Raw genomic sequence first — 16,354 nt, forward strand, 5'->3', positions numbered from 1 at the left:
GAACAGAACAGATGCCTCAGAAATAACACACACACATCTACAACCATCTGAACTTCAACAAACCTGAAAAAAAAAAAAAAAGGCAGTAAAGAAAGGATGCCCTATTTAATAGGAAAATGGGCTAGCCATATGCAGAAAATTAAAACTGAACCCCTTCCTTACACCTTACACAAAAGTTAACTCAATATGGATTAAAGACTTAAACATAAGACAACAAACCATAAAAACTCTAGGAGAAAACATAGGCAATATCATTCCGGACATAGGCATGGGCAAAGACTTCATGACTAAAACACCAAAAGCAATGGAAACAAGAACAAAACTGAAAAATGAGATCTAATTAAAGAGCTTCTGCACAGCAGAAGGAATTATCATCAGAATTAACAAGCAACTTACAGAATGGGAGAAAATTTTTGCAATCTATTCATCTGACAAAGGGATAACATCCATAATCTACAAGAAACTTAAACAAATTTACAAGAAAACAACCCCAGGAAAAAGTGAGCAAAATATATGAACAGATACTTCTCAAAAGAAGACATTTGTGCATCCAATAAACATATAAAAAAAAGCTCATCAGCACTGGTCATTAGAGAAATGTAAATCAAAACCACAGTGAGAAGTGTGCCATTCTCATGCCAGTTAGAATGGCAATCATTGAAAGTCAGGAAACAACAGATATTGGAGACGTGGAGAAATAGGAACGATTTTACACTGTTGGTGGTAGTGTCAATTAATTTAACTATTGTAGAAGACAGTGTGGTGATTCCTCAAGGATCTACAACTGGAAATACCGTTTGACTGAGCAATCCCATTACTGAATATATACCCAAAGGATTATTAATCATTCTACTATAAAGACACATGTACATATATGTTTATTTCATTCCTATTTACAATTGCGAAGTCATGGAGCCAACCCAAATGCCCATCAATGATAGACTGTATTCAGAAAATGTGGCATACATGTACCGTGGAATACTATGCAGCCATAAATAATAATGAGTTTATGTCCTTTGTAGATACATGGATGAAGCTGGAAATGATTATTCTCAGCAAACTAACAGAGGATCAGAAAAGCAAAAACTACATGTTCTCACTCATAAGTGAGACGTGAACAATGAAAACACATGGACATGGAGGAGTGGAACATCACATACTGGGGCTTCTTGGGGGATGGGGTGCAAGGGGAAAGATAGTATTAGAACAAGTACTGAATGCATGTGGGGCTTAAAATCTAGATGATGGGTTGAAAGATGCAGCAAACCACCATGGTACATGTATACCTATGTAACAAACATGCACATTCTGCACATATATCCCAGAACTTAATGTATAGTAAAAATAAATAATTAAATATTTTGGCAACTTGTAAATTTTTAGCACTACAAAAAATATTGATATTGGTACTATCGATACTTCTTACTGTTATCAATCAAATGTACATTATCATCATTAAAGAATCACTGTAAATTTAACCAGCCTACATCCTTGCTGGCAAAAAATTAAAAGATCTCCCATGTGAGTTTCACAAACTAAAAAGGATTTCACAAGAGATGAAATGTGGTTATTCACAGGTAAGTTGAGAGAGAAATTTTTAATTTTCCTAAGATAAAAAGGGATGCCACAAAATCATTTCTAAAATTTTTAATGGATAAAAAGTATTGATAACAAAGGTAAAAACTGTACCTTCACTGTATATTTATGTGTGTGTGTGTATGTGTGTGTGTGTGTGTGTGTGTGTGTGTGTATATATGCTTTGGGAATGAAGAAGGACTATATGGCATGTCTTCTCTGCAAGGACTGCATAAAAAATAATATCTCAGAATGGCATTTTTGACCAGTTTGTAACTTGATTCGGTATTTTAAATCATTTTCTGCAGGGAAATTATTGTGACTCAGGCTGTAATTACAGCAAGGCTTTCACTATTTAAGCCTATGGTAATATAATGTTCAGAATAAAAACTGTAATAAATTTCTCCCCAAAGTATGAATTCCTCAAATTGAGATTGGTTTAATTTTAAGATAGATATTTAATTAAGGTGAGCCCTGATCACAGGTATTTTGGTATCTGGGCATTATCATGAATAAAATCACATCTCCTGGCTGTTTATGGCCTTGTCTTTCAAAGGCTTGGAACATATTAGAAAACAGGAAGATTTGCAGTTGCATTAAAAAAATAGGATAACTGAGAAAGAGCACCTTTCCCTGTGTTTTACTTACAGTCACACTGAAGGTCTGGGCCCACTGAGATGTCTGCTGTCAGGAGGTTTCTGAGAACAAGGAGCACTTGAGACATTTGCTTCCATCTCACATTCATTATGGAGCATCCAGAAAACAAAAGCAACAGAATCTGATCCTTGCCCAAATTACTGAGCTTGAACAACAATCCTCCTATGCTCTTCACTAAGAAAGTCTAGAATAGCTATTCCCAGAACTATGCAAGATACAGACATCTCTGGCTTCCCTCTTCTTTTGTTTCTAGAGAAGACAACATATTAGGGTTCATGAGTGGGATGTGGCTTATCTTTTTTTCTGAAGCCCAAAGCTCTACGCTGTTACCCACACGAACACATGGCCATGAATGCAGGCGCACACGCACATGTCCTTCTTCCCTGCTCAACATGCATCCAACACCAGCAATCTGCCAATTCATCTATTTTTGTATGTGTAGATATTTTAATATTCTCCTCTTTATTTCCTGTTCTTTATAAAGGAGATTACAATCCAATTTGTCTTTTGTCATATCTTAAGAGTTCTTTGCAGTCATTTATGCAGTTTCTATTAAATTTAAAAATCAAATCTCATTTAAAAATCCACCATTTTGCACCAGAGAAATGCGAACTGAAAACTCACACTAGTCAGAATGGCTATTTATAAAACATCGAAAACAACAGGTGTCTTTGAGGCTGCAGAGAAGGCTATATATACTGTTGGTGAGGATGTGAATTAGTTCAGCCATTGTGTAAAACAGTATGGAGATTTCTCAAGGAACTTAAGAGGAACTAGCATAGACCTAGCAATCCCTTTAATGTTTTTTTACATATATATAAAGGAAAACAAATTGTTCTAACAAAAAGACAAATGCACATGTATGCTAATTATGGTACTATTCACAATAGCAGACATGGAATCAACCTAAGTGCCCCCAAATGGTGGTTTGAATAAAGAATATTCTGTGGCATACATACAACAGAATACTATTCAGCCATAAAAACAAACAAAATCATGTCCTCTGCAGGAACATGGATGCAGCTGGAAGTCATTATCCTAAGCAAATTAATTCAGAAACAAAAAATTAAATGCCACAAGTTCTCACTTATAAGTCAAAACTAAACACTGGGTATTCATGGACATAAAGCAATAACAGAAACTTGGGACTACTAAATGGGGGTGACAGAGAGAGGGAAAGGTGGAAAAACTATCTATTGTGTACTATGTTCCAAACGTGTATGACAGAATCAAGTGTACTTCAAACCTCAGCACCATCCAATACACCCAGAGAAAAAAACTTATACCCCATTAATCAAAAAAAGTTGAAATTATAAAAACTTGTCACATAAATATTGAATATGTTCAAGGTAAAAAATAAATAAATAAAATTTTATTGGAATACACACAAAAAATGAACCACCTTGAACCATTATCTTTACTATATATTAAGCAATTGGAGAGTAAAAATGTGGCCAGGCATGGTGGCACATACCTGTAATGCCAGGTAATTGGGAGTCTGAGCCACAAACATCACTTGCCCAGGAGTTTGAGTTTAGGCTAGGCAATGTAGCAAGGCCTCAACTCTTAAAAAGAGAAAGAAGACACCAAACATATTATCTTCAAGATGGTCTTGCACCATATCACAGCTTAATGTATCAACTCCATCATCTCTCTCTCCATTTCTGTTATTCCACTGAAGTTTAATGGGTCAGAAACATGCATGAGCCATAATGGTAGAAACCAGAATTTTCAGCAGAGGACCTAGCAGAACCCAAACTAAACCCAAAGGTAGAGTTAATTGTTTATATGTTACCAAGACTGATTGAATAGGAGGATATTCCATAGATAGGAAGGCCAAATATATCATTAGGAATAGAGCATACATCTTTCCAGAGAAAACTATGTAGACAGCAAAATCCTACACTGACCAAAGAAATAAGACAACACCAAAACATAGAAGTTGGCTTAGTCCTTTCAGGCTGCTGTATCAAAATACCATAGCCTGGGGTGGGCGGTGGGGGCTTATACACCACAGACATTCATTGCTTATCATTCTGGAGATAAGATAAAGGCATGGTAGATTCAGTGTATGGAAATCCAAAATCAAGGCATGGTAGATTCAGTGTATGGTAAGGGCCCGCTTCCTAGAAGGCTGACTTTTCCTTATGACTTTGGAAAAGGGGGAAGGAGAAAGTAATCTCCCTGCGGTATCTTTTAAAATGTCATTAATGCCATTCATGTGGCATCCATTCTCAATATCTCATTATCTCCAAAGTCCCTACCTCCTAGAACCATCACTTTGGGGTTACAATGTCAACATGTGGATTCTGGAAGGACATAAGTCTGTAGATCATAGAAGTATCCTTTAAAGATCATTATGCTTGATAAGGGCACATAGTTCATGCAACGAGGTAAAGAATGAGTTCCTGCCCACGAGGAGCTTACGTTTTCATGGTGGTATCTATCCCTACCTGTGATGCTTTCTTTCTTATTATTCATCATCTGCATATCTAAAGCTAGCACAAGCAAATAATAAAAGCTTGCTAATGCTTGATTTTCTGTGTCAAATGTTTTCCAAACACAATTTCTAAATCTAAATCAAATAATTTGCAGATTCTCTGGGCTTTGTGTTCATCTGTCTCACCAAACTCAAAGTCATATATACTCAAGGTCATGCAGGCATACACCTGTAGTGCTACCTGACAAAATGATGTGTTCCACCATGCCTGTAGTGCCAAAACTATCTTGTCTGCAAGAATACAGTCAGACAGATATCTTATGGTTCTCCTAAAAATCTCATTCTCCAATCCCCCAAACTGCTTCCACAATTTTGTTTTACATTTAGATAAGTAGATCACAACATTTTTAGTCGTTCAGCCTACACTCAAAGCCATCTGTGACGGTTGATTACTCCACCATAAATCCACATCAAGGAAGAAGTCCTCAGATCGACAAATAACATCAACATAGGACAAGAGGCTCAATGCCATTCATTGTTGGTGAAATGCAGATGAAATAAAAAAAAGATTAATAAAAATTTGATACAATGATATCAAGTACTGAAGAAAGATCTGGAGCAACTAGAACTCCAGTGCAATCATGGTGAGCCTCTGTGCAACCCCACTGCAAAACAATTTTAAATTACATTGGAAAGGAGAAGATACAGAAGCCTATGGTGCAGGTAAACACACACAAACACACATACACACATAAACACACATACACACATAAACACATCCATCCTCTATAGAGTTTCTTAAATATTTCCATCAGGAAATATGTATAGAAAAGTCCATTGCAGCCCCAATATTTTTTCTTCTACTTTCATTTTAAGTTCCAGGGTAAATCCTGAGGAAGTACATTTCTCTGAGAGGCAGGAAAGAGGGAGCAAACTCACATTGATACATAAAAACAGTGGAAATGCTGTCTTTCCCAGTCTGTCAGTGGGTACAATACTATGTATCTGATTATTTTTTACTCTTTAAAATGAATGTCTATATATACGTTTTGATACAGGTTTGAAGCCTGCTATTATTTTATAATGAAAACTTAATCAAAAGATGCTCATCTGTTAGATTTTCTTACTCAATGACTTTATTTTCCCATGCACTACCAAAATATCTTGGATTTTAAAGTTGAAGGGAAAATACATTTTTCCATGATTATACGACAAGTCCAAGGCAACAGACCCACATATTAGGCAGAAAAGCCCTGGGATCCTGCCAGCCATGGCCAGCAGCCAGGGAACTTGAGCCTGCTATAGCCCTGGTCACTAATTAGCCTAGTGCTCTCTGGCCCATCATACAGTGGCCTGGACTTCATCTCCTTCCACTGCAAAACAAGGGCTTGTTCCAGTGACCTCTTTTTTTTTAACCCCCTTTTTTGAGACTGAGTGTAGTTCAGTTACCAGGTTAAAGTGCAGTAGCTCGATTTCGGCTTACTGCAACCTCTGCCTCCCAGGTTCAAGCGATTCTCCTGCCTCAGCTGGGACTACAGTCACATAACACTATGCAGAGCTAATTTTCCTATTTTTGGTAGAGACAGCGTTTCACCATGTTGGCCAGGATGGTCTCGATCTCTTGACTTCGTGATTCGCCCGCCTCGGCCTTCCAAAGTGCTGGGATTACAGGCATGAGCCACAGCACCCGGCAGTGCCAGTGACCTCTTAAGATGCTTTCACCACCAAGACGCTCTGACACCTCAGACTTAAGTGCAAAGCCGACTGTAGATGCAGCATAGAAGCCCAGTGGGAACAGAAAGTCCTTCACTTAAGTAGGAAGGCATAATGGAAGTGATGCAATCCCTACTGCAGAAAATAGCAATATTTAGTGTGCCAGAAACAGCGACAGTCAATGCAGCCTTCCAGCCTATCCTTTAAAAATATGTCTTCCAGGGCGGGGTGGCTCATGCTTGTAATTTCAGCACTTTGGGAGGCCTAGGCGGATGGATCATGAAGTGAGGTGTTCGAGACCAGACTGGCCAACATGGTGAAACCCTGTCTGTACTAAAAATACAAAAATTAGCTGGGCGCGGTGGTGCGCGCCTGTAATCCTAGCTTTTTGGGAGACTGAGGCAGGAAAAACGCTTGAACCCATGAGGCGGAGGTTGCATGGAGCCTAGACTGCCTCACTGAGCGAAGTCAGCCTGGGCCACGTCTCCAAAAAAAAAAAAAAAGGAAAAAAGAAAAATAGCCTTCCGGTTGCCTTCAGAGACACAGAGAGTAGAATAAAGGTTACCAGAGGCTGGGGAGGGTGATGGGAAGGATGGAGAAATGGGGATGGTTAATGGGCACAAAAATGTAGTTAGAGAGAATGAATAAGATCTAGCACTTCATACAACAATAGGATATCTGCAGTCAACACTAATTTACTGTATATTTTTAAATAACTGAAAGTATAAATAGAAACCTTGTAAAACAAATGAAAAATGCTTGAGGTGATGTGTGCCCCATTTATTTTAATGTGATTTTATACATGTATGCCTGTATCAACAGCTCATATAACCCACAAATACATATACCTACTAGGTACCTGTAAAAATAAAGTGTTTTCCAACACCACATAACCTATATTAGCAGGCTTTTCTTTACTTGAATTGCCACCAGATTTTTCTTTACTTGAATTGTACATGAGGATTTGAAATGAGTATTTACTTTTTCCTAGAATTCACTGTACTAATTGTACTGTACAAATAATCTTCCTTCTCCTCATATGTAAATTATTTCATAAAAGTTTGTACTTAACTTATTATATATCAAATTATAAAGTAGATTTTAATATATGTATACATATCTTCAAACTAACCTGCTGTGTGTATATATATATGTATATATGCAATAATATAAAACATCTTATTCATATTATTCTATTTATATAGAATAAAATAAAACATTCATAGGAGCTTAATAGCTTAATATTTTGCTTGCTTATTTGAATTATATATATACACACACTAGATACATGAAACAGTATGTATCAAGAGGCTGAGGCAGGAGAATGGCATGAACCCGGGAGGAGGAGCTTACAGTGAGTCGAGATCAAGCCACTGCACTCCAGCCTGGGCGACAGAGTGAGACTGTCTCCAAAAAAAAAAAAAAAAGAAGAAGAAGAAGAAAAAAGAAATCCTAGCGAATTATAATTATTCACTGAGGTACCACTGAATGCTTCCATGGTGAAAACCACTTTGATAAAATGTAAAGATACACCAATCAAATTCCCATCCTCGAGTAGTAAGCATTTCAGCTGATGAGACAAAGCTTGCTTTCAATTGCTACAATTGAGTCAGCCTATGGTCCATTTCCTCACCCCTGCTCCTTCTGTGAGATGTTGGGCTTGTGCAGAATGGACTTTGGAACAGAGTGCCTAGAAGGCAATTCCACAATTTTTGACATGTAGAGATAGGTAGGCCGGGGAACTTCTGTAAAGACAGCAGAGAGAGGTTAAGTATTGGCATTCAAGAATAAGAATATGAGATCACCAAGATTTACAGAGAGTGAGAAAGCTGATACCAAAAGAAGCATTCACATTGTCACCATTACTTCCTCAGTGCTTACATTAGTTGTTACACTATGATGAGTATCTAAGGGCAAAGCCCAGAGATGCCAAATACTTGAACTTGGAAGAGAGAAAATCTTCAACAAACCCTATTAAATTAAAAGGAAGAAAGGAAACAAAGAAATCAGAAGAAACCAAGACACAGAAGGCTGAAAATTTGCAAGGTTAGGTGTCACGGAGTTCTCCTTAGCTCATCTCCTGTGGGTGGGGTAATACATCAGGTACTTCCACTTCCTGCTCCACTCAGGTTTCCACTATAAAATTGTCATAGCCTTCATGATGTAGTCCCTGTGGTTTTTGCCTGCAGGGATTTCATGGTGAAGAGAGACAGAGACTTGTCATTCATTGATGCAGCAGTAAAGGGCTAGAGTCTTAGTTTCAGCCAATGTCAAATAAGCCTATTTTTAAAAAGGTTATCAAAACTAGTTCTAGGAATATTTGCCTGCAATTTAGTAAACAAAATAAAGAATTCCAGATATCCAATCACTTTTAACCCCATTTCCTGTGAAAGGGTTTCTCAATGCTGTATCTGATGGACAGAGATAATCTTGATCACATAAAGGAAATATTTCACCCACAGTGGAAACTGAGCGAGTTCTTCCACAAAGGAAAACTGCTAGTCTGAGTAAGAACAACAAAAAACTCCATTTCAAAATAGCATAGTTTGACCTGCAGTTAGTACTTCTGACCTGGCATGACCCTTGACTGGTGGTGGATCTACAGATGGTTGATCATGTGGACAGATGGAGGATAACGTGGACAAGAACAAGTGTGCACTGCCAAGAGCAAAACAGGAACCAGAACCCTCTAGAGTAACACTGATGAGAGTTTTCCTTTGTTGCTAGGCTGGAGTGCAGTGGTGTGATCTCAGTTCACTGAAACTACCGACTACCTGGTTCAAGTGATTCTCCTGCCTCAGCCTCCTGGGTAGCTGGGATTACAGTCATGCATCACTACTCCCAGCTAATTTTTTGTATTTTTAGTAGAGACAGGGTTTCACCATGTTGGCCAGGATGGTGTCAATCTCCTGACCTCATGATCTGCCCGCCTCACCCTCCCAAAGCACTGGGATTACAGACATGAGCTACCGCTCCCGACCTCTATGTCTCTTTCATAAGGAGCTTCATAACTGCTTCTCCTAGCACCCCTAATGAACTGTACAATGTCCAGAAAGCTGAGTGTCTTCAGAACGTTTTCCAGGCCACCACCTGTGATCCCAGGACCAGCTCCATCTTCCACAACCCAGGCTACAGTTTCCATTTTCTGTATCACGGATTCTATTTGCTAAAGTTATTACATTTTAGGCAGATGGCTCTGTGTAAGAAGTTCCTATTTTCAGTATAATGCTCACTCTGACAGCCTACATTCTTCCCTCATGTGCTTCTTATAGTGCAGCATGACAAGATAAGGGCCTTACATGGTGTACAGCTGTAGGTTACTAAACACCACCTTTCTCACACAGTTCATTTCCTGAGTATGACAATGTACAAGCTCCCAGAAAAGGCAAACTTCATCTTCAGGCTTGAACCTTGTCACTTACACCCACTGCCCAAAATGTTTCCACTGCCATCCCCAGACAGGTATATTAATTTGTGAAAACAGGTTCTACCCCAGTGAGTCAGTTAATCCAGAGGGGCTTCTTGACCTAGGGTCAGAACTTAACTGAGATCAGATCTTCCATCTCAGGGTAACAACCAAGGCTTCCACAATCTGACATATAGACAAGACGTTTCCCATAAAAACCTCTGTATCTCATATTAGAATAGGAAGGAAGAAATGAGGCATAAAAGGAAGCTTCTTTTAAATAGGGTTCAGGAAGGAAAGAGATGCAAAGTTAAGAGACAGAATCAGGGTAGAACAAATAATATGCCTCAGGGATCAAAGGCAAGTATCTCCTTCTAAAACTCCCTCCAAAGTCTTATGAACATTCAAACAAGGCAAAGTTCATTAAAATGAAATGTGTTTTGTGCCAAAAATTGCAGTAAACAGCAGTCAATAATAATTGACATTGAGACATCCAAGCTTGTAAAATGAAACTAACATGAAGATTTTAATCTGCCACACTCTTCACTTTCTTTTTGACATAAAAAGAATTACCTTAGTATACAATGCTTTATATTGCAAACTAGTCAGTCTCACATTCCCCGCATCTGGCAAAATTCCTATAATCACATGCAGGTTTTTTTGTTTTGTTTTGTTTTTTTAAAGAAACGGGTAAAATAAATAAATCAAAACCCTTTCCTCTACACAATCCTCAGTGCAGATGCTCGCCACCCTAAGTCCAAAAACCCCAATCCCATCCAAATTTCTTTATTTATTTTTGTGAGTACATAGCATGTATATATATTTATGAGGTGCATGAGATGTTTTGATACAGATATGCAATCACATCATGGAGAATGGGGTATCATACCCTCAAGCATTTATCCTTTGCCACCCAGCTGTCTTTAGATAAATTCTACTAACTGCAATCGGCAGTTACATGTTTAGTTTCATTACAGTGCACTGAAATTTAGTATTTCCTTCCATTATCAATGTTGGTAGGACAAATACCCCAAAACATTGTTTCAACTCAATTGTACTAAGAAATTGTGACTAGCATGAACCTCATAAGTAGATCCAGCTACTTAACATACAATAAAGATGCACATGAATTACTACATCCCAGTTTAAATATATCTTTTAATTTTTTAAATTATTTTATTGTTTGCAGAAATAGAGTGTCCCTTTGTTGCTCAGGCTGGCAACTTGAACTCCTGGCCTCAAGAGATCTTCTCACCTCAGCATCCCCAGATGCTGGGATTTACAAGCATGAGTCAATGTACCTGGGCTTAAATATTAATATTATGTTGGTAACTATTTCAATAAAACCGACTTCCTTTTATAAGTATTTACCTTGTTATAAGACTTAAACATATCATTTTTACAAAACATATCAATTTTCCACCAAACTGCCAGAGGGATCTGTCATACACACTCACACATGCAACGTGAAACACTGAGAATCTTTGGCTAACTACCAGTCTGTGGTCATCACCTGCATGTCTACCTATCATGACCTAGTGGGGACAGCAATGGTTGTAGGACAGTATTCTGCTTGTGGATAAGGAGTATGTGCATGGAAGGATGAAATGCCACCTACTCAGCTATCTCATATGAGTCTTATCTGGCTGTTCTTCTCTTCCCTTGGACGACCTGCCCTGACCATAAGCACTTAAAAATAAACGGGCCAGGCACCAAGGCTCATCCCTGTAATCCCAGCACTTTTGGAGGTCAATGCAAGAGTTGAGCCTAGGAGTTGGAGACCAGCCTGGGCCACATGGCAATACCTTGTTTCTAAAAAGAATTTAAAAATTACCTGGACACAGTGGTGTCTGCCTGCAGTCTTAGCTACTCAGGAGGCTGAGGTGGGAGAATGGCTTGAGCTTGAGATGGGGAAGTTGCAGTGAGCCATGATCATGCCACTGCACTTCAGCCTGGGTGACAGAGTGAAACTCTGTATAAATAAATAAATATATAAATAAGTAAATAAATAGATAAATAAATGTCACATATCTCCACCAAGATAAGGTGAGACATGTCTTCATGTCTTCCTGTCTTCCTGGCCATCTCTCCCTGGTGACCTTTGGTGGAGCCTGAGACCACCTCAGCTGAGCTTCCCCAGAGGCCACATCTGTGCACACAAGTAATGAATAAAAAACTCTACTGCTTCTCTCATCTAGTATATTAAGTATGTATGCCACTTGGCATGGGTTGGGGGGAATCTTCCCCAGGACCAGAAAACCTCCAACCTAGAGAGCAGTTCCAGCAACTGCATGCATGGTCCTTCTCTCTCTGAACCAAAGCTACTTAAATATCAAGACTAGGATGTGAAACTCAAGGAGGTCAAAGATGAACATGTCCTTCCATTCACAAACACATAGAAAACCATGGTCCAAGTAAGTTTTCATCTGAAATCCCACAAATTAATGGAGGAAGGGAACCTATCTGAGAAAATAAAGTTTCATTAATCGACCACTGCATGTGGTGTATCAGGAACACATATATACTCTTTAAGGCCCATGGTGAAGAATTCCAGAAATGAACAGAATCAAAAGAGGCATTTCAAAACCTGCTTCTTCTCTGTCTCCATTTTATCAATCCCCTTAAGTCCCAAGTCCAGGAAAAAATAGGATGAAAGATTCAAGGTTACAGAAGCTCCAAAATTATTTCACAAGTGGTAAAATCTTCCCCCTTCCTGAAACCCAAGAAGAGAGGGACTATTTTTTGCCTCTTTTGAATTATAATCTGAACCATGGCCCTTTGAAATCTCAGACCTCTCTACTGTTTTTCTTAAATATATCCATGGGAAGATTTCCTTCTACCTACCACTTGTTTCTGTATAGATAGGATTTTTAAAGGGGGATATTTCTTTCACTATGGTAATCAGATGTCACAAATTTTCTACAATAAGTAGATTTCTTGTCTATATCCAGAACTCCTATCAAAAGCTATTGTTTCACTCTTCTTAACCCAATTAAATACTCTGCCATACTTGTTCTATTTCCATCATGTTTAATTATCCCTTAACAAATCTGTGTTCCAGCATGTTCTTTGTAATTGGACCACCCCAGACAGTGTAACTTAGAAGGTGCAACTGTCCACATCTATAACATCTTCAGGCTAAATTATCATCTGGCGAACATTCCCTCCATGGAAATCTATCACCAAGGTGAGTGCTAACTTAAGACTAAGTTCTGTCTGCAACTTCAAATACTAAAGCATCACAGACAGATTCAGTCAAAAAGGTTTTTAAACAAAAAACAAAATAATTTGCATATATAATGTTTATACCCTTTGAATTAGTTAGACCATTACGAAAACACACTGAATATGTGGGAGAATACATACTAATTCTCTAATAACTTGTTTCAATATGTATTATCACATACATATTGCCCACTGCATCCTGGAACTCCTAGGCCCTAGCAATCCTCCTGATGTTGCCAGCCCCACAAGAAGCGGGGACTACAGGCATATGCCATCATGTCATCATGTCTAGACAACTTTTTATTTTTTGAAGAGATGGATCTCCCTATGTTGCAGGCAGAGGTCTAGAACTCTGGCCTAAAGCAATCCTCCTGCCTCAGCCTCCCAAAGTTCAAAGATTAAGGACATGAGCTACTGTACCTGTCCTTTTTATTTTTTTGAGAAGCGGTCTTGCTCTGCCACCCAGGCTGGAGTGCAGTGGCAGGATCACAGCTCACTGCAGCCTCAACCTTTCAGGCTCAAGCAGCACTCCTTCCTCAGTCTGTCAAGCAGATAAAGATCTTTTAGTAATATGCTAAAGAACATTAAAAAATTGTTAGTTTTAAGGACATTCTAAGAATAAGGTTATACACCCAAAACCCATAAAAGATCAAGGAAAATCGAAAGTGGTGGTATAAAGGATGTCCTCTCTCAGAGGGTCTCTTCTTGTGGAAATAGGCTGCTCTTGCAGGTCAGAGGGATGGTCGCCCAGGGCAAGACAGACGAAAGGTATCCCCAAGAAAGAAGGCAGCAATAGACCCAAGGATAAGACCATGTAATCTCCCAGCTGTAAATACCAGCACTGCATGGATTTGAGTTATCATCTAGGATAAAAGTGACTCCTTAAAAGCCAATGCTTTGTAAGCCACTAGGTTCTCATTTAATAACACAAAGAACTACACCCCGAGAGATGGTCAACAAATAATCCGACATTTACCAAGCAGAAGGTACACTGGAGAATGTAGAACACACTATTTGCAAAAGATAGAGAAAGTATTCACTTCCTAGCACCAATGCTAATTAGTAGGAAAGTCGATCTTCTTCACTTCTGAAGCTGGGGAAAGTCCAGATCATAATGAAAGAAAATGACCACTGCACAAGCATCTCTGACCACAGAACAAATTTCTAGAGCCGTTACTCATATCACTGGCCCTCAAGTGAAAGGGCATCACAGAATTGGATAGCAGAATACACAGACCACCTTCAAGAAGCCACTTAGGATGATTGCGTAGGAAATGCAAACTGAGAAAAATTGTATTTAATTTAATGTCATGTGCAGTCAGAGAAACTGGAGGAACTGGAATAATTAAGCTGAAATGGTGCCATGGGCCATACACAATGGTCTTCCCATAGGATCCGTCTTGCCTTGGGGGAACCTCCCACTGACCTGGAATAGCAGCCTATTTCCACAAGAAGGGACCTTCTGGAGAGGACAGTCTTCATACTGCCTCTTCCATTTTCCTTTATCTTTTATGGGTTTGGGGTTTATAACTTTACTTGTAGAATGTCCTTAAAGCTAATAGTTTTTTAATGTTCTTTAGCACTCCACACAAGAGAACATTCTGTGACTTCAGTTAAGAGAGAGGGAAAAAAAAAAAAAAAAAAAAAAAAAAGGAAGCTTGGAAGAAGCGTTAGGTCATTTTTAAGCAATTAAAACTTTTTCAAAAGAACATATCAGATAATAAAAAAGAAATGAGTGAAGTTTGCTCAGTCTAAATCGTCATATTGTTAGTAGTTTATTAGTGAAACCACTTTATCTTGTTGAAGAGAACACTGCACAAGACTTTTTTTTTTTTTGAGACAGGGTCTCACTCTGTTACACAGGCCGTGATCTCAGCTCACTGCAGCCATGACCTCCAACGCTCAAGTGATCCTCCCACCTTAGCCTCCTGAACAGCTGAGAACACTGGCATGCACTATTACACTGGACTAATTTTTTTCTTTTTTCTTTTTTTTTTTTTTTTTTGGTACAGACGGGGTTTCACTATGTTGACCAGGCTCGTCTGGAGCTCTTGGACAGAAGCAATCCTCCTTTCTCAGCCCAGCACAATGTTCTGGGATTGCAAGTATGAGCCATTGTGCCCAGTTATAGATTTTTAAATTAAAGTAAGAATCTGAGGAAACCTAGATCCATGCTTCCTCCCTGAACTCTGCTGTATACATATGCTATGGTGGTTTGCTGGACCCATCAACCAGTCATCTACATTAGGTATTTCTCCTAATGCTATCCCTTCCCCTACTTCCCATCTCCTGGCAGGCCCCAGTGTGTGATATTCACCTCCCTGTGTCCATGTGTTCTCATTGTTCAACTCCTACTTACTAGTAAGAACATGTGGTGTTTGGTTTTCTATTCTTGTGTTAGTTTGCTGAGAATGATGGTTTCCAGCTTCATCTATGTCCCTGCAAAGGACACGAACTCATCCTTTTTTATGGCTGCAAATATTCCATGGTGTGTCAGATCAATGCAAATCAAAACCACAATGAGATGCCATCTCGTGCCAGTTAGAACGGCAATTATTAAAAAGTCAGGAAACAATAGGTTCTGGAGATGATGTGGAGACATACGAACACTTTTACACTGTTGGCAGGAGTGTAAATTAGTTCAACCGTTGTGGAAGACAGTGTGGTGATTCCTCAAGGACATAGAACTAGAAATATCATTTGACCCAGTGATCCCATTACTGGGTATATACACAGAGGACTATAAATCATTCTACTATAAAGGTGCATGCACAGATATGCTTATTGTGGCACAGTTCACAATAACACTGGGATTATTTTAAACATTATTCAAATGTAAGTCACTTTTGCTTACTTGTATATTATGCCATCCTTCCTGAAAATACTCTTTGAATGTCAGATTCCTAGAGTCTCCATATTTGTTCCTCTCCTTTTGCTATCACTCTCTCTAATTGACGTATTCTTCATTGGATATATCCTCATATTCATTCTCCAGTATGATTCTTTAATTTCTCTAATATGTTACATTTTAATAGAATTCCCTTTTTTTTTTTTTTTTTTTTTTTAATGAGTCACTACTTCATTGTATTTCTACAGGTTACAGATTAATTTTGTCCCTGTTTCCTTGGTTGGCGTGTGTGCTACCTCCAGATGATTCTTTTTTCAATTTTTAAAATGAGTTTCTTATTGAAGCCTTCTCAAGACTATCTAGGATGTAAGACTGTCTTTTCTCACTTAAGAATCAAGTCTGTGTGGATAGCCAGGGTTCCCTCCTAAGAAGGTGAACATATTGTACAGTACATATGTAATAGGCCCAAATGGCCTCCAAACACCAGTTA

General features: G+C 38.7%; 1 protein-coding gene across 4 annotated transcripts in view; it reads right to left on the reverse strand.

Annotated features, from left to right (window-relative positions):
- The window catches only part of LOC126947159 (neuroligin-4, X-linked-like), a 324,049-nt gene that overhangs the window by 249,467 nt on the left and 58,228 nt on the right, over window positions 1-16,354 (reverse strand). The window contains exon 1 of one of the 4 annotated variants that reach the window (XM_050777830.1): window positions 14,443-14,511. The exons of the other annotated variants lie outside the window; for them this stretch is intronic. The gene's annotated coding sequence lies outside the window, so the exon portion shown is untranslated. Of the gene's footprint in view, window positions 1-14,442; window positions 14,512-16,354 lie in introns of those variants that run through there. 4 annotated transcript variants of the gene reach the window in all.

Source organism: Macaca thibetana, chromosome Y (assembly GCF_024542745.1).
Source record: "Macaca thibetana thibetana isolate TM-01 chromosome Y, ASM2454274v1, whole genome shotgun sequence".
In the NCBI taxonomy this organism is placed as follows: domain Eukaryota; kingdom Metazoa; phylum Chordata; class Mammalia; order Primates; family Cercopithecidae; genus Macaca; species Macaca thibetana.